Raw genomic sequence first — 20,601 nt, 5'->3', positions numbered from 1 at the left:
AGGGTTCAAATTCCTAGAATATAGATAGTCTCTAAATCTAGAGTTCTTCTCAAAACTCCTCAGTCTCATTTAAAAAAAAATTTTTTTTAATGTTTATTTATTTTTGAGACAGAGAGAGACAGAGCATGAGCAGGGGAGGGGCAGAGAGAGAGAGAGAGAGAAAGAGAGACAGAATCCGAAGCAGGCTCTGGGCTCTGAGCTGTCAGCACACAGCCTCATGTGGGGCTCGAACTCATGGACAGTGATATCATGACCTGAGCTGAAGTCGGACGCTTAACCGACTGAGCCACCCAGGCGCCCCCCAGTCTCATTTTTATAAATGTTAGATATTAACTCAAAGTGTGATTTGTTCTAATGGAATTTTCTCTTGTATCCTCCTCCTTTTTAATTAAGAACAAAAGCATTGCTTGTGATTTGTGTTTTGCCAATGCTATATTAGCTTGTTTCTCACAAACCCTCTGAATACAGCTAAAGGGGAGCCTGGGTGGCTGGACTGGTTAAATGTCAACTTTGGTTTTGGCTCAGGTCATGATCTCATGGTTCATGAGTTTGAGACCCTCACTGGGCTCTGCCCTGACAGTGCAGAGCCCTCTTGGGATTCTCTTTCTCTCCTTCTCTCTCTGTCCCCCCTGCACTCTCTTAAAATCAATAAATAAACTTACAAAAAAGAAAATAGCTAGAAAAACTAGAGAGCAAAGATTTATATACTCCAGACACCCCCAACAACAACAAAAACAAAAAACCCCAAACAAACCAGTAAGTCTATCGAATCAGAGAGTTGATCCCTCAAAGCATTTGCCAATTTTTCAGAGCAATGTCAAAAGGTTGGGAAAGTGAGTAGTACTATCAACAGGAATGAGGTTACAAAAATTGGAAATCAAGGCCCACCAATATGAGGGGAGTGGCTCACAAAAATCCCAGATTTTTAGTTGGGACTCTCCAAGGTAAAGATAAAAGGGATCTGGGATACTGGCAACAGAATATTCTTTAGAGACAGTCAAGCCCAATTTTAGATCATCTCAATTCCTGATCAAAACAGTGAATCTTGGATTGCTAACACACTTAGTATAGGTGACTGCCAGAAACAAAATGAAATTTTCTCTGGAGAAAGGTAATGTTATCTAGATTCTCAAAACATCTGTATAATTTTTAATGTTGAATATCTGGCTCTAATCAGAAATAATAAGGCACGTTAGAGAACAAAACTTGACCCAAAATCAAGAGAAAAAGAGGAAAAATGGATATTCAGATATGGACAATGAAGTTATCAGGGACTTCAAAATACATATCTTCAAATAAATAAATAAGACTTCTAGAGGTAAACTATAAAAATAGAATCAAATGGAGATTTTAGAACTGCAAAATGCCATCTGCAAACTCAGTGGATGGTTTAACAGCAGATTAGAAATGGCTAAAGATAGAATCAGTAAACTTGAAGATAAGATAGAGGAAACCACCCATGCTGAAGCACAAAGAAATAAAGATAGAAAACACAGAAAAGCGTAAAAGAGACATAGAAGATATTATAAGGTATACCATGTATAATTGGTGTGCCAGAAGGAAAAAGAAATAGAATGGATGATAGCAGTATTTGAAGAGATATGGCTTCTCAGTGGCTGAGAATTTTTAATTGATGGAAAATATCCCGTTATGTATATTCAAGAGGTGCTAAGAACTCTAAGCAGGTTAAATACAAAACACCTCCTATTTATGCTCATCGTACTAAAGCAACAGAAAACAAAGAGAACATCTAAAAACACCCAGAGGAATAAACAAGTGATGCTTACTTATTGTTTAAAAAATATGACAGAATTGAAACCTAAGCTCTTTCCCAGGTGTATTCTCAACTTTATTTTCCTTGCCTTTTTAAAGAAAAATAAGATGATACTACACATAAGAAGAAACTTGCATTATTCTTTTCTGAACAATATATCTTGTACATCTTTGAGTGTCAGCAAATATCAACCTAGGTTGTTCCTTGTGGTTGCTGTAAGGTATTCCAATATGTGGAAGTGCCAATGATTTAATCTTACTTTTATGGAGAGGAGAAAAAAAAAGGAAGAAAAAATTTGCACTGAGCCCCAAACCAATATCAAATATTTACTTAGCATGTATCATACCTGATGCTAACTAAGTATTTAACATGCACTAACAGACATTTAAGTTATACCATATTTCCAATTTTTTATTAATGATGTTGGTAGGATTACATGTATTTCCAGAAGTACTCTGCAAAGACATAAAGATGCGCATACATGTACATACATGGAAATACTCCCAGAAGTACATACAGAGAAACACGTTTCTTTCCACAGTGTTTCTGGAAGTAATGTATAGCCTAAAGTCCCGAAGAAATACTACACCGTGATAGATTTATGCATTTACGTTTTGGTAGATACCAAAATGTCATACACAAAATGCATAAATGCCACAAATCCATGCCTCATTCAATCGTTATTTTCTGTCAGGAAAGGAAGGCCTTGTGTACCTTTAATTGTTCTTCAATAGTTTTTGGTCTGAGAGTGGAGGTGTGTCAGTTCTAGCCAATGAGACTCAAGGGGAAGACTGCTGAATGACTTTTCTTCCTGATGAAAAGACAGAGCCTCAGAATCCAGGGTCTTTTTGTTCTCAGACTTGACTTTCTGTTTGATATTCTCCCGTAGCAGCCTGGAGCTAGGGCAGCCATCTTTCCATCACGGGATGAAAGGAATGGAAATAAGAATCCACAACTGTGCAATGAGGGGGCAGTAAGATGGAAAGACAAGCAGGTAAACCAGGGTGAGCAACTTTCATCGTCCCAGGCAGTTGTTATGCTTTAAAATAAATTCACTGTTAGGTTGTTAGCTGGGTTTTTCTATCACATGTGACAAAACCATCCTATGCAAGGTTGTCTCAGTTGATCTACGCACCAGCATTTGATGAAAATGCCATTGCCCTACACTATTGCTGACACGATCTTTCTCATTTTGTACGATCTGGGGGATAAAAATTGTATCTCACCTTAATTTCCATTTCTCATTGTTGGTGAGATTGATCAGCTTTACATCTACTTACATCATTGTTTTGCTTGCGATGTAATGATTAGTATCTGTTACTTTCCATGGGATTGACTTTAGAGCCTCGGAAACACTTGAATTTTCAGGAGCAGACTATATTGATTCTTTTTTCCCTTTTGTGCTTCTGGCTGTATTAAGCGTATGGTCATTTCACTGTTCATGAGCACCTCTCCCAGGCAGTAGGTTGAAGGAGGAAGAAAAGATGAACCCCAATCCATCCATCTGTGGTCTTGTTGCACGAATCTTACCGCCTTCGTGTTACTCGAGCATTTTTGGAATTCATAGTGTAAAGGTGAATTGCTTCTCACTGAGAAATGATTTTTATGCAACCCAAGTATAAGACTCATATGAAGGGGTGCCTGGGTGGCTCAGTCGGTTAAGTGTTTGACTTCGACTCTGGTCACGATCTCACAGTTCATGAGTTCGAGCCCCGCATCGACCTCTGTGCTGACAGCTCAGAACCTGGAGCTTGCTTTGGATTCTGTGTCTCCCTTTCTCGGCCCCTCCTCTGCTCACACTCTGTCTCTCTCTTCTTCTTTCTGAAATAAACATTAAAAATAATAATAATAAAAAAAAGGACTCATCTGAAAAGAATAGGGACCATAGGTAAAATAACATATCCCTTGCCCAGGATAAACTGAGAGTGTGTGAGTAGGCTTGCCATAGCTACAGGCATGTTTAAAAATATTCAGATTAAAAATATTGTGGTGGGGTACCTGGGTGGCTCAGTTGGTTGAGCACCCTACTCAGGACATGATCCCAGGGTCAAGGGATCAAGCCTGATCGTCAGGCTCAGGGCTGAGCGTGGAGCCTTCTTGAGGTTCTTTCCCTCTCTCTCTGCCTCTCTCTCTCTCTCCCTCTGGCCCTCTACCCCACTTGTGCACTCTCTCTCAAGAAAAAAGATACTAACAAATATTTCACAGATTTTCACAATAAACATGATTATTTTTATCAAGAAAAAATGTGGTGCTTTCTAGTACTTTGTAGTATTACTGACTGCCTGAAATAATTACACAAGTGTGGGTTTTTACAGCCACAGTACAAATGACTTTGCAGTATAAACTGAAATGTCGATGGCAATTTACAGCACGTACTTAGTTGATGATATGCATGGTATAGAGTATGCATAGGAATAAACTACAGTAAGATTTAACTGCTTTTCATTTCGTAGTGCTTGTTCTGTGCCCCGCCTAAATTCTAGTAGTCTTCATAGCATTAGTCAACAGGAAAAAACTAACCACAAATAAGTATATGATTATTTTAAGGTTATATAACTATCTATATACCTATATGCTGGCATCTATCTATCTCCAAACTTGAGAGATTATAGATATAGATATAGATATAGATATAGATATATAGATAGATATACTGATATATATCTATATAGATAGATATCAGCTGATATATATCTATCTATATATCTATATATCTTTCATCTGATATATATCTGATATATATATAGGTAGATAGATGGATATAGATATATAGATATATAGATATATATCTATATAGATATATATCAGTAAAAAGGGTGATTTCAGTGACACCTGGGTGGTTCGGTCAGTTGAGTGTCTGACTGCTGGTTTTAGGTCAGGTCATGATCCTACGTTTTTCATAGGTTTGAGTCTGTGCATGTGGGGCCCTGAGCTGATGCTGTGGAGCCTGCTTGGGATCCTCTCTCTCTACCGCTCTCCCTGACCCTCCCCAACTTGTGCTCTCTCTTTCAAAATTAAACAAACAAACAAAATGTTCTTAGGGTAGTTTTATTTTTACCCTACAACCCAGCAGTTACAATACTACGTACTTATCCGAAGGATATAAAAATTCTGTTTCGAAGGGGCATATATGTACCCCAATGTTTATAGCAGTGCTATTAACAATAGCCAAATTATAGAAAAAGCCCAAATGTCAATCGACTGATGAATGGATAAAGAAGATGGATATAATAGAATGTCGCTCAGTGATCAAAACGAATGAAATCCTGCCATTTGTAACAACGTGGATGGAACTACAGTGTATTATGCTAAGCCAAATAAGTCAGAGACAGAGATCATGATTTCATTCATATGTGGAATTTAAGAAATGCAACAGATGAACATAGGGGAAGGGAAGGAAAAAAGATAAAAACAGAGAGGGAGGCAAATCATAAGAGACTCTTCAATACAGAGAATAAAATGAAGGTTGCAAGAGGGGAGGCGGGTGGGGGGATGGGTTAAATGGGTGACGGGCATTAGGAGGGCACTTGTTGGGACGAGCACTGAGTGTCATACGTAAGTGATGAATCACCGGGTTCTACTCCTGAAACCAATCCTACACTGTATGTTAACTAACTTGAATTTAAATAAATGAATTTAAAGTGTGAAAACAGGGATGATTTCAGTCAATTCCCAGTGATAGAAATTGAAACGCTGTGCCAGGTTTTCTGATGTCAACTTATTTCTGTCTGTGCTTTAACCAGCTACCTTATTTAACTTTTTGTGACTTTATTTATTTAAAAAAATTTTTTTTTTCAACGTTTATTTATTTTTGGGACAGAGAGAGACAGAGCATGAACGGGGGAGGGGCAGAGAGAGAGGGAGACACAGAATCGGAAACAGGCCCCAGGCTCTGAGCCATCAGCCCAGAGCCTGACGTGGGGCTCGAACTCACGGACTGCGAGATCGTGACCTGGCTGAAGTCGGACACTTAACCGACTGCGCCACCCAGGTGCCCCAACTTTTTGTGACTTTAAATATTTGTTATCAATATGCTTGAATGGCCTCCACTGAAAATGTTGTTAATGTCAAATAATGATAAATGCATTTTTTTCTAACACTGGTATCTTCTCTTGTTTATTTTAATATATGATGTCTCACTTCTAGAACACAGATAAATAATGGTGGTGCCATTGTACATTTGTTTGTTTCTGATATTACCGTGAAAATCAGATATTTCATCACTGGGTGTGATGTGGTATGTGGTTTTAGATGAAAACTATTTTATTGAGGAAGTGTACTGCTAATCCTCATTAACTAATAATTTGTAAGAATTATCTTCTGCTTGGCATACAAATATTTTAGGAGAGTTTTAAAGGTAATTTGATGCTCTGGTTTAACCTTTTTAAAATAAATTTCTGGGGTTCATGTAGTAAGATGGGAGAAAATAATCTGTGTGAGTGTACTTAGAATTCACCGAGGGTTTCTTTGCAGATGGGTGTATGATTTAAAAAATCTTTCAAGGCGTTTAATAAGGATGGTGTATGTATGATACAAACTCACACATTCACACATACCTGCACACATTTATATTGAGTCCAGATTTACTAACTCTATGGATTTCACTTCGAAATTGATTTTTGAGAGTAAAAATGAGTACGGCAGCATTTGAAGGCTGCTCTTCCTGCTTTGTGTTATACGGACTCATATCTGACAGGTTGCGCTGCCTGTTTGTAACAATGGCTGAGATCGCACACACAGAAGGGGTCTGTTTGTAAGCGGGAGTACCCAAGCTTCCATGGTATTCCAGGAAACACAAACTGGGGGATTAGCTCACAATAATTGTTTCAGTTACTTACGGTCATCGTAACAAGCAACCGTAAAGCTCTCTTGTGGCACAGTGACACGTTTATCAGGTGGGCTCAGTTTTGGGTTAACCAAGAGTCCCTGCTGATCTTGATCGAGCTCACTCACCTGTTGGAGGTTGGCCGAGCCAGGCTGGCCATGGCTGAGACGATGGGCTCTTCAGCTCCATTTCCTATGTGTCTCACTTTCTGGCAGGCTAGCCGGGGCATGTAGTCAAGGGGATGATGGGAAAACAAGAGACGTGCAAGGTCCCTTGAGGTCTAGGCTCAGAACCAGTTTACGGTCATTTCCATTAGTCCTAAAGGTCAAAGCAAGGCACGTGGGATGGTGAGATACTCCATCCCTAGAGGAAGAACTCTAAAGTCATTGACAAGAGGGGTGGAAACAAGAAAGGATAAAGAATTGGGGCCATAATGCGATTAATTTACCACAACATGTAGGTAAGCATCTCCGTAAGAGGTGTTCCATCAGGGTAACCTGGCTTTCTCATGCCAGTCAGATGCGCTAACCATCACTTACAAAAGGTTTTGATGAATCAAGCATGCTATAAAAAATTCATATTTAGTATTTGAAGTTGTATTAATAAAATATTTCAAAATATGGAATTGATGAATAGCTCAGTAAGGCTGAAATAAAAAAAAGAACAAAATTAATGAGAAAACACGATAAAAATGGACCTTTGTAGTTGAAGGGTTTGTGTGCAACTGACACAGTGCTAATGTTTGTGTATCAGTCTATGAAGTAATAAACATAGCGACATTATGATTCTTTGGATGTAAAGTTCCTATTTGTAGTCTGATATCCTAGAATGATGGCCTAATTTGCCCTCAGTTTTGGAATTGTGGGACCTAGTTAAAAATCGCTTTGCACCTTTTTTCCTCAAGCTGTTTTGTCTTTTCATTTTTATTATTCTGGACCAGGAGAAAGTGGTAGAAGGCACTGAGTAGCTGGAAGACTGGTTTCACTTTCACGGATAAGAAAGAACAAACACATTTTATTCTTTTATTTTGGTTTTGATATTTGAATTCATGATGAAAAGGTGGCTATCCATAGGCTATTGATGGAAACGACTTAAAAATTTTTTTTTAATGTTTATTTATTTTTGAGAGAGAGAGAGAGAGAGAGAGGGAGCTGGGGAGGGGCAGAGAGAGAGGGAGACACAGAATCCCAAGCAGGCTCCAGGCTCTGAGCTGTCAGCACAGAGCCCGAAGCAGGGGCTAGAACTAATGAACCATGAGATCATGACCTGAGCCGCAGTCGGACGCTTAACCGACTGCACCACCCAGGCACCCCAGATGGAAGTGACTTTAAAGGATGATTAATGACTTAATGTTTCAGAGGAAGAGACTACAGCCAAAGAAATTATAGGGTTCATCAAAGTGTCCTTGAATAATGAAGCGGCCAAATCAAAATGAAAATCAGATGGCCAGAGATGCAAAAATGACAACTGGAGACCCCTGGGGAGAATGCATTCTAACATACCCCTAGCTGATTGTTGCTTAAAAGCCATGATTGACCAGGGTCCTTAAAGAGACACGCTAACCTGTCTTGGTTTCCCCATCTGTGTCGGGTGCTGCTCTAGACATTTTAAGCTCTCATCACATTAAATTATCAAAACAGGGGCGCCTGGGTGGCTCAGTCGGTTGAGCGTCCGACTTCAGCTCAGGTCATGATCTCGCGGTCCGTGAGTTCAAGCCCCGCGTCAGGCTCTGTGCTGACTGCTCAGAGCCTGGAGCCTGTTTCGGATTCTGTGTCTCTCTCTCTCTCTGACCCTCCCCCATTCATGCTCTGTCTCTCTCTGTCTCAAAAATAAATAAACGTTAAAAAATTTTTAAAAAAATTATCAAAACAATCCTTGAAACTGAATATGAAAACACCTATTTTGTAGGTGAGGGAATGAAGGTTCCGAGAAGTTAAACGACTTGTTCCCGTTCCTTGCTCATTAGAGGAATCACTGAGATTTAAGAGAAATTTCTTCCAATTACACAGTCCTCGGCGTTAAGTGGTTTCAGTGTCCATATGTCCATATGGAGCCACATGCAGATGACAGAACAGTTGGAGTTGATGATTCCTGGCTTCAGGATGGACACGGGTCAATGAAGCAGAATGACAAACCATGAAATGGGCCCTTACATTTTTAGTCTATTGACTTTCAACAAACATTTCAGAAGGTAATTCATTAGGGAAGAAAATAGCCTTTTCAACAAATGATACCAGGACCTCTAGATATCTCTATGAAAACTGAATGTCCAAATGACCTTACAACATACACATAAAAATTAACTAGAAATAGACCATTGACCTAACCATTAAAGTTAAAAATATAAGACTTTAAAAAGATAGCATTGTAGCATTTTCTTCACTCACGGGAGGAAAATATTTCTTAGATGGGACGCCATACACGTAATTCATAAAAGAAAAAAAAACTGAGAAATTATATGTCACTAAAATCCAGAAGTGTTTTTCAAAACACATTCACAAACTGGGAAAAATATTCACAATATACATACGTGACAAACGACTTTTATTAAGAACATACTAAGAACTCTTTCAACTCAATACTAAGTTTTCAAACTCATTTAAAATTAGAAAAAGATTTCAACAGACTATTTACAAAAGAAGATATACAGATGGCCAATAAGCCCATGAACAGACACTAAAAATCATCAATAATCAGGGAAATAAAAGATCTCACTTCTTATCACTAGGATGGCTAAAGTTAAAAAGACTGATAATAACAAATGTTGGTGTGAGTGTAGAACATTTGAAACTCTCAGACTTGGATGCTGGGAGAATAAATTGGTATAACTACTTAGAAACACTGCTTCGTAGTTTTTTAAAAAAAATATTCACTTACAATGCTATCCAGAAAATCTGCTCCAAGGTATTTACTCAAGAAAAACTAAAGCATATGTTCACAGACTTTTATGCCAATGTAATTAGACGCTTTATTTATAATAGCCCCAAACTGGAAACAACCCAAATTCCATCATTAGTTGATTTGCTAAACAAATTGTTGTATATCATTGAAATCAATACTCCTCAACAGTAAAAAGAAGCAAACTGTGGATATATGTACCATCGTGTTTAAATCTCAAAAACATTATGCAGAGGGGAAGAAGATAAACATGAAGAACAACGTACTGATTGTATTTACGTGAAATTCTCAAAAGGCTAAACTGCTGTATACTGACAGAATGCTCACCGGTGGTTGTTGGGAATGAAGGTGGAGAGATCTGACTGCAAATATCCTGTCTCTTGGGGCACCTGACTGGCTCTGTCAGTAGAGTGTGCGACTCCTGATCTTGGGGTCGTGAGTTCAAGCCTCAGCGTGGGCACAGAGCTTATTTCGAAAAACTGCGAATATTCTGTATCTTGATTATAGTGAGTGCCACATTAGGGTGCCGTTTGTCAGAACTCAGTTACTTTTACCCTTAAATGATGGACACTTTATGGTATGGAAATTATACCTGAATCAAGTTGATCTTTAAACGCTGTGCTTTTTCTGATTGTGAAAGTAATACAATTTCCTGTACAAAGTGTGAGACACATACAAACACAAATTAAAAACAAACAGTCTGACTTTATAGCTACAGAAAATAAATGTCAAAAATAGGATATATTTTTTCCTTTATTTGTCCTGCATATGTGTATATCAATGCATGTATAATATTAAAACTTACGCTGCATTATTGGATATTTGAAGGTGTATAGTGCTTTGTTGTAATAAATAACATCAGAATGAACTTTACGTATATATGTGTATACATATATATATGTATATATACATGTATATATACATATATATATGTATACACATATATATGACTTGGTTTCCAAGAATTTCCAGAGGCATATTACTGGTCAAATGGCATGAATGTTTTTAATGTTTTTGTTATAAATTCTAAAATTTCTTTCTAGAATGGTTATATACCTTTACTAACCATGTGTGAGGTGTGACTTTGACCTTTGCCATGTCCTAACCGTCATTCCTAATATCGAATTACTCTTTGCTAATTTGAACAAGATCATTTTAATTCCTGTTTTTCTCACAATGGATTAGATTAAATATTTGCTTGAAATACATCCATAGTGACTTGTGCCTCCGTAAATTCTGCAAGTTCATTGTCCATTTTTTTCTGTTATGATTTTAATATTTTAATAGACATTTATAATCTCTTCATCTCTTAAGGATCGTCTTTTGCGGATCATATTTGTTGTAAATATTTTTCTCACATTTTTTTTTCTGACATTTTGAACCTTCAGACATTTTCTTTATTTTGTGTGGTCACGCTTTCAACCTTTCCACTTAAATTCTGCTTTTCAAGGTAGAAGTAACCAAATCATAGAGGAGTCAGAAATGTTCTTATAGTAAGTATAAGGCAGCAAGGTAGTTCCAAATATAAAGACATTAAAAGAGAAACAGACTGAGTCCTAGTAGGAAGGAAAACAGAAGAACGTATCTGCCTCAGGCTTGCAATGACAAATATTTAGCCACATTTTTAAAAAGAAATATGTGGGGGTTAAACACAAGTGCAATGTAGAAAAGGGAGAGCATTAGATAGTGTTTTGGCCTATGCCACTCCTTATAGAAATGCAGTATAGATAAATAAGTGAAAGGCTGAAGCTGGCTGATACAAATTTAAGACCAGATGCTTGAAACTTCACCTGGATGAGACCCAGTGAGTTATTATTGACTCTATATATGGACCTTGTGATCAGAAGGATATTTGGACATTACTAACATTAATTCCTGCCAAGACATTGATATAAGAATAACAATAAATCTGAATTTTAGGAGTACTGGATAAACCATTATGTAAGTTTTGAGTAGGCAGGCCATGATGCATTGTCCAAGAGTTTGAGACCTTGTGAACGATGTCCTGGGTATCAGACTGGAGGTGACCACAGAGAGCTTTCTAATCTGTGTGTGAGCACCGCCTACTGGCCACGATGCGGCGATTGGACTCTGGAACAGGGTTGTGCAGGAAGGCATTCGTTGGTCCATAGGCAAAGCATCGTAGTCTCTAGAGTAGTTGGACTTGAAGGAGAAGGTGGGATTTTAAGACTTTTTGGGATTTTAAGACTTTTTCTAAGTGCAGCAAGCATGGAGAAGAGTTACTCGTGTGGACCGTTTGCAGGAGTGTAGACAGGTCTAATCCTCAGAAGATGCATTTCATCACTGGGTAGAAAAAATTAAATGGAGCTCTCCAGTTCTACGTTTAGAGATTGATCTGAAATAAGTAATCAGAAAGATTAGCAAAGATATAGGGCAAGGGTTCTCTTCAGAGCATTGGTGAGGAAGTGAAAAAAAAAAAAGAATGAAAAGAACTAAACTGAACTCCATCGTGAGGACGTCATTTGTGTAAACTATGGCACGATGATCTAATGCATCCGTAAAAAGGACATACGTGTTTGGATATGTGTTAATGTGGAAAGGTATCAGTGATACGGTGTTGGGTGAAAAATGCAGGTCGTTAACAGCACCCAGCCTGTCTCGGGCTCTGGAGTAAATCCGCTTCATTTCAGATTCTGGCTTCACCACTTGCTGGCATGTGGCTTTGGACAGGCTGACTAATTTGTCCTCAAAATTTCTTCGTCTCTAAATTGGGAATGCTACCAGCACTTTATAGGGTGACTTTTAAAATTAAAAAGGAATTCAGACAAAGTGCTGAAGCACACATTACCTAAAATAAAGCCAACTATTCCGATTGTGTTTTTATATTCATATATATGTTCCCATTTATATTTCTGACTATAAACAATGAGAAGTCCAGAAGGATATACCAACGGCATGGTGAAGTTTATCTCATAGTGTTGGATTTAAAGGTAATTTTTTTCATATTTTCTTTATATCACTTTATGCTTTTCGATTTTTCCTTTGAATATGCATTACATACGAAACTTAAAATAAAAAAAAAATCAAAGCTATTTCCATGCCGAAAAAGAAAAGTAACCTTCTAAAAAAGCAGAAACAGACCCTTAAATACAGAGAACAAACTGGTGGTTGCCAGAGAGGAGGACAAAAATGAGCGAAAGGGAGAGGGAGGAACAGGCTTCCAGTTATGGAATGAATAAATCCCAGGAATAAACGGAATAATTCCACATGGGGAATATAGTCCATGGGATCGTAATAGTGTTGCATGGTGACAGATGGGGGCTACACTTGTGTGAGCACAGCTCGATGTCTAGAGAAGTTGAATCACTATGTTGTACACTCGAAACTAACGTAACATCGTGTGTCAACTATGCCTCGATTTAAAAAAAAAAAGGGAAGTGATCCTCTCACTGCAGGAACAGTAGGGCATTATTAACAACATACTTTTTGAACTGAAAATCAATCAAACTTGTAACTTCCTGTTGTATTTAGAGCATCATGATAGGTTTGGTCAGTGGCCTTGGTATGTACTGAATATTTCAAATGAAACATTAATCCTCGATACTTAGACCAAAATCTTACTTTTTGAGAATGAAATATCCATAAAACTTGAGAAAAAAATTAAATTCTCCAAAGGAATGCTTTCCTGATAGTCTCCATGAGTTAAGCGAGAATATGACATGTACCGTTGATGTGCATATGATTATAATAATGAGGATGAAATCTAGTTTAAATGCTACAGAACGTTGTCCTTCTGTTATATGTCACCCACGGAGAGGAAGAGTTAAAGAAGAGAAGGAAAGAGGGCACGTATGATCATTTTGGAGATGCTGTCTACATTCTTTGATTTTTATTCTTAGTGGATTCTCATTTAAATTTTCGTTAGTGTGTGTTGAAATGAGAGATTGTCTTAAGGTGAAATTTCCAAGATTTGATTCATTATGTTAAAGGGCTCTATTCTACACTCTTCATTTAGCAATTCTTACTGTCTGCACTTTGCCCCACGCTCAACCTAGGGGGCAAGAGGCAATTTCTTTCAAGGTTATTTTTTCTAAAAACTCTGTTTTTACAACCAGAATAATCAATTCATGAAAATACTGGCCATTCTATGGATAAGTATCAAATGAGGCTTATATGATTATTAAAGTTCCCGGTGGAACATACCCATTGACCATGTGCAAAAATTTGTTCTGTTTCAGATCAAGAAAATTATTCTGACTCTCCAGGTTGGGTGGTAAGATGACTTTATCACAGTCATAATATTCTTCTTCCGCAAATCCCTTTGAAATAGTGAATATAAACTTTCATGACCATTGGAAAGTAGAGAAGGGCACTACTGACTTTCCATAACATCTGATGAATTTATGGGAGAGCTGGTGAGATGGACCAACACTGATGGGAATTATAGAGAGTGGCCCATGCCGTTCTTCCTGAATAAGGGCAGTGTTCCTGGTCATTCATGGACGAGACCCTGACAGACCCTGGCAAGCCTCCAAAAACTCAGAAATGCAAGGATTGGAGACAAGCATGACCCATTTGGCAGCCTTTATACCCCACAGTTAAGCTATGATATTTGAATATAATACTTGAATTTCAGACAAACGACGAATAATTTTTGTATCAGACTGTACCATCTGTCGCTATATGATACCATTGACTATATTCCTGATGCTGTACCTGACCCCATGACTTATTCATTCTATAACTGGAAACTTGTACCTCCCATTCCCTTTCACCAATTTTGCTCATCTCTCCACCCTACGCCCAACTGGCAACATTAGATGCTTTTCTGTATTTATGGGTCTGTTTCTACTTTTTTGTTTGCTTACTCGTGTTTTTTTTTCTTTTGATTCCACATGTAAGTGAAATCATGTGCTAATTGTTGTTTTCTGTCTGACTTATTTCACTTAGCATAATACCCTCTGGTCCACCCATGTTGGCAACATTGCATCCTTTTTATGGCTGAGTAATATTCCTGTGTGTGTGTATGTGTGTGTGTGTGTATACATGTATATATATATATATATATATATATATATATATGGTGGTGTATATATATATATATATATATATATGGTGGTGTATATATATATATATATATGATGGTATATACATATACATACACACATATATATATATCCCACATCTTTTTTTTATTTAAAAAAGTTTTTTTTAACGTTTATTTGTTTTTGAGACAGAGACAGAACATGAACGGGGGAGGCGCAGAGAGAGAGGGAGACACAGAATCCGAAGCAGGCTCCAGGCTCTGAGCCATCAGCCCAGAGCCCGACGTGGGGCTCAAACTCACGGACCGCGAGATCGTGACCTGAGTTGAAGTCGGACGCTTAACCGACTGAGCCACCCAGGCGCCCCCTCTATCTCACATCTTTATTTATCCACCTATTGATGGACACTTGATTACTTGCATATCTTGTCTCTTGTAAATAAGGTTGCAATAAACATAAGGGTGCATATATCTTTTTGAATTAGTATTTTCATTTTCTTTGGGTAAATACCCAGTAATGGAATTAATGGATTGTAGGGTAGCTGCATTTTTAATTTTTGGAGGAGCCTCCATGCTATTTTCCACTGCGGCTGCACCAGTTTGCTTTCCCACCAACAAAGCACAAGGATTCCCTTTTCTCCGCATCCTCGATGACCCTTGTTATTTATTTCTTGTCTTCTTGATCCTAACCATTCTGACAGATAGAAGGTGGTACTTCCTTGTGGTATCGATTTGCATTAAAAACAAATAAGTTTTAGTATAACAGGTCCCAAATATTGCTTAGGACATACCAATACTACAAATTATTTGCTCTTTACTCAAATTTAACTGGGCATCTTTTATTGTTAATTGCCAAATCGGGTAAATGTCTATAGCAGTGAAGAACATGGGCCATTGTTGTTATCTGCTGTGATTACTGAAGAGAAATGATTACTAAGCAGTCTTGAGGAGACGTGGGGTTTTCTGCTGTGCGGAAGCCAGTATCACATATGGAAATTACATGGGCAAAGTTGACTGCTAGCACGGTTTGTAGTGTCGCTGACTGACGCCTTATCCAGCACGCAGGACAGCTCAAGTGACAATACAAGTTCATCTCAAGAATAATACTTACTCTTCCCATTTACGTGGACCTGGAGAACAGTAACAAAGACACAAATCAATCTCTTAGCAAACCCATCTTAACTTTGAGTTGACTATAAGCTAATCTGGGCGGCAACAACTTGCTTCTGGAAGACTCGAGTAAGTCATAAGTCCTCAAAAAAGGGAAATATTTCTTTTAGGTGAAGCCATATAAATTCACCGTGCTTACAAATAACATCTTTACTTATAAATAAAGGCTGGAATACCAGCAATATTACATGTTTTAACCTAATATAAGGAACTACTCTGGAGAATTGGAGCAAATACTTCCCTCTGAAACAGATTGGCCTCAAAAAAAAAAAAACGTAGGAAAAGAAAACTCAATGATTCTGAGTGTGTTGTTAAAGTGCTTTAAATGCATTTGCATATATGAATCCAAAATAGGTAGTCATGAAGTTCTAAAATCAGATCACATGAGTGGTATAGAGAGAGATGAGAAACACAAGTGTCTAATAAAAACCCATGATGTACACAATGAACAGTAGATTGGCTACTGAAAATATAAAATTTCTGAAGTGAAAGAGAAACTCAAGAATTTTTCTTGAAATTAAGGCAGAAAGTCTAGGAATAAAAGTGGGAGAGATAAGGAGAAAAAGAAAAGAGGGATAATGCAGAACATCTTTAGGACTTACATTTATGTAGAATGGCCTTTCAGAGAAATGGTGCTGTTGATGGACCCAGAGTAATAGTTAAAGAAAGAAGAGGGGCGCCTGGGTGGCTCAGTCGGTTAAGCGTCTGACCTCAGCTCAGGTCACGATCCCACAGTTCGTGGGTTCAAGCCCACATCAAGCTCTGTGCTGACAGCTCGGAGCCTGGAGCCTGCTTCGGATTCTGTGTCTCCCTCTCTGCCCCTCCTCCACGCGTGCTCTGTCGCTTTCTCAAAAAATAAATAAACAGTAAAGAGCAAGGAGAAAATTGCCCTGGAGCTTCCAGATGAGAAGCGCTTGTCATGTACAGATGAGAAGAGAGTGACGACTCCCTGCAGATATTTTATGCCCAAAGGGGATGGGAGATGGGCTTGATCTCTTATCAGTTAGTCCAGCGAACTGAATGAGAAATCAAAACAGAGAACTGGAAAATGTGTAGGTTACGTGAAGCAGGAAGTGGCACTGTGCATGACCATTGAAACTGATTAGTATTAGAGATACTTGTAACATAAACATGCACCTACAGCATAAAGAGGTATGAGAATTTCTTTATATAACTTTGTTTTAATGTTTATTTAGTTTTGAGAGAGAGAGAGTGCAAACAGGGAAGGGGCAGAGAGAGAGAGGGAGACACAGAATCTGAAGCAGGCTCCAAGGCTCTGAGCTGTCAGCACAGAGCCCGACGCTGGGCTGGAACTCGTGAACCCTGATATCACAACCTGAGCTGACTGAGCTGAAGTCGGATGCTTTTCATCGACTGAGCCACCCAGGTGCCCCGAAAAGTATCAGCATTTCTTAACAGGAAAACCATGTAATAATAAAGCACTCATCATTGAACAACTAATTGAATAGTAATTACATAATAAAATGTGATCACTAATAAAACATAAACAGGCTATGTATCAAAATAAAGTACAAAAAGAAACGGGAGACACAGAGAAAACAGTCCAAACAGTCCTTTTGGTAATAAACCGAAGCAGAAACAGCCGGAGTGGGGCAGGTGGGAAAATGATAGAGTAAATTGGTTTTAAGTGCCACAGTAAGGCTCTCAAATTAGAGGGAAAGAAAAATCCAGAACGCAATTAGGTGGAGCCCTTAAGCCATAAGCCTAAAGTAAAGGGACATGGTCAAGTCAGATATAAAGGCAGTGGACGATGATTTTCAGGTAACCATGATCAAAAGAAATACATGCATGTAGAAATACACATATGGAAAAAGACACATACCAATATCTAATAGTGGTTATCTCAAGGTGTAGATTAGTGTCAGCTTTTTCCCCCGAAGTTTTCTTTTTCTTACTTAATGATATTTGCTATTTTTCCCCACAGTGATATGTTTTGCTTTTGTCGCTCAGAAATTTATGATTATGTTTACCTAAAAAAAATGAGTGAGTTCAAACAATAAGAAAAACCAGGCACAGAACCGCTCCGTTTATAAAGTGTTACTCTTTTTGATGTATAAATAGGGTTTTGAAATCAATTGGAAAGAGGAGAATGGTTCCTTAAAAACTGGGGCAAAGGACGTGTGTAGTTTAAATTTTTTTTTTACATTTTTATTTATTTTTGAGGGACAGAGAACAAGTGGGGGAGGGGCAGAGAGAGAAGGAGATACAGAATCCGAAGCAGGCTCCAGGCTCTGAGCTGTCAGCACAGAGCCCCATGCGGGGCTCGAACTCAAAAACTGTGAGATCACGACCTGAGCCGAAGTCGGAGGGTTAACCGACTGAGGCACCCAGGCGCCCCAAGGATGTGTGTAGTTTAAAAGAGACATGCAAATGTTTGATGACTGTGTACGTTATGATGCTGGTTTACAAACACATGAATATGCATCGCTAAAAGCCTCGAAAGTAATATTTCTTTTTTTAAGTTTCTTTATTTATTTTGAGAGAGAGAGAGAGAGAGAGAGGAGCAGGAGAGGGGCAGAGGGAGAGAGAGAGAATCCCAACAGGCTCCACGCCTAGGGCAGAGCCCTACATGGGGCTCATGAGATCATGACCTGAGCTGAATTCAAGGGTCCGATGCTGGACAGACTGAGCCACCCAGGAGCCCCAGGACATGTGTAGTTTAAAGAAGAAATGCTTTAACTATGACTATGTTATGACTCTGTTTTTCAAACACATGAACATTCATAGTGAAAAGTCTTGAAGGGAATATTCCAACATGCCCACAATAGTTCTTATTGTCCTCTTCGTATCTGTTCTTTGGAAGTGAGCACATGTTATCGAGTGTTAAATAAAATAAAACAGATAAAAAATAAAATAAAAAAAATGAGAAAGAAAATGATCTGTCTTAAGGGAAAAAAAAAAAGCAGTAAATAAGAGCCATGTGTCCTAACATCGAAGTTTGTGGCATTTGAACGAACACGTTCAAAGCCAAAGGAAAGATTGGATTGGGGATTGTTCCCATCCCCTCGGAATGTTCCTTTGCCTCTCCCGTCTCCGCCAAAGCCTCCTCGAATGCCAGCTGGGCAGGAACCTGGCTCTGTCTACCAGTTGTACAATCACAGTGGGAGAAGTGGGATTAGAAGCCAGATGTGCTCGCTCTCAAACTTGAGCAGAATATACCAGATCGTGTTATCTGGAACGATCCCTAGGAAAGGGCACTTTTAATTTTTGCTTGCCAATATATCCTTTCCTGAGAGGTACTATTCTCGGAGCTTTAAGTGGTCGTGTGTTTTGCGTTATCTCTTCGATGACAAAGCCCTAGGGCTGACTCAAGTTCCCAGTTGTCCACACACCAAGGAGAACACGGTAGCCACTGGAAGAGATCGTGTTCCTATGCAACAGTTGCACTTGGGGGATGTCTTTTAGGACTGAAAGACCCTGCGTAATTCACCGTATGCATTTGCGTGGCTTGCCTTCTACGGGGGAGCAGGGTGACATTCTCTGTATCCAAGCCCACTACCAGGAATTTCAAGTTCAGACATCTTTCTATTTTTATAAATACCTAACTGAGGACCTCAAATCTAGAGCTATATATCTGTCTCTCCCCAAAAGATTTACCAGCACAGATGGCAAATAAACCAAAGATAGATATAATCTTGATTCCAAAGAAAGAAGTGTGATTTCTCGAATGACTTCCACCTCTGATGTAGGCATTACCAGAACCCATTCTGCATTCCTCACAAGTTCCTATAGATCCTGCAGGTGGAGGAGGGATGCGAGCCAAAATCACGCACAGAGGCTTTAAGACGCACACATGTTTTTCTATTTCTGTGTAAAATCGTAATATATGACAAGGATAATTAATTACGGTCCAATGTCGACACTCCACCCCAGGCAGTTCTCAGCTTGAGTTCAGAAATCCAGAAGGAGACACCACACCAGAGCAGGAGACCAGCAGTCCGCTAGTGGGCAGGGTGGGACTCAGCCCCAGGAATGGGATTCCAGGGGCGCCTGGGTGGCTCAGTCAGTTGAGCATCCGACTTCGGCTCAGGTCATGATCTCACAGGTTCGTGAGTTCGAGCCCCGCGTCGGGCTCTGGGCTGACAGCTCAGAGCCTGGAGCCTGCCTCCGATTGTGTGTGTGTGTGTGTGTCTCTCTCTCTCTCTCCGCCCCTCCCCTGCTCACGCTCTGTCTCTCTCTGTCTCTCAAAAATGAACGTTAAAAAAAAAAAAAAAAGGAACGGGATATCCAGGCTTCCCAGAACATTTCTACAAAGTAATGGTGCAAACACTGAAACAAGAGTGACTTACCTTTGTGTGGCATTTTATAATTTATAAAGTGTTTCCCAACTGTCATCTTTCAGTTTCACCAGTTCTCGTGAAGAAAAGCTGAACTGGGGGCCATAGTTTCCACTTCACGGATACGGAAATTTACTCAGAGAGGTTAAGTGACCTGCCCAAGGTCACACAGGTGGTAAATGTTGGAACTTCAATTTATTTCTACTACTTAAGAGTTATCATCCTCTTGCTAGTATCTGGTGTCTCACTAGCTGGATGGTACTGAAATAATAATACATTAAGACTTCCTTCCTTCGGCTGGAACCTATGCTACTTGCATTTTTCTACAGATGTCTGTATGATGGCAGAGGGACGTGAGGCTGAATAACAGAGAAATGAATGGCTTTGGGGCTTTTGTTCAACCTGCCTATCACAACTATAAGATTTCCTCCCAGGGGCGCCTGGGTGGCTCAGTCGGTTGAGCGTCCGACTGCAGCTCAGGTCACCATCTCACGTTCTGTGAGTTCGAGCCCCGCGTCGGGCTCTGGGCTGATGGCTCAGAGCCTGGAGCCTGCTTCCAGTTCTGTGTCTCCCTCTCTCTCTGCCCCTCCCCCGTTCATGCTCTGTCTCTCTCTGTCTCAAAATAAATAAA

Source organism: Acinonyx jubatus, chromosome B2 (assembly GCF_027475565.1).
Source record: "Acinonyx jubatus isolate Ajub_Pintada_27869175 chromosome B2, VMU_Ajub_asm_v1.0, whole genome shotgun sequence".
In the NCBI taxonomy this organism is placed as follows: domain Eukaryota; kingdom Metazoa; phylum Chordata; class Mammalia; order Carnivora; family Felidae; genus Acinonyx; species Acinonyx jubatus.
This window is presented reverse-complemented; position numbering follows the sequence as displayed.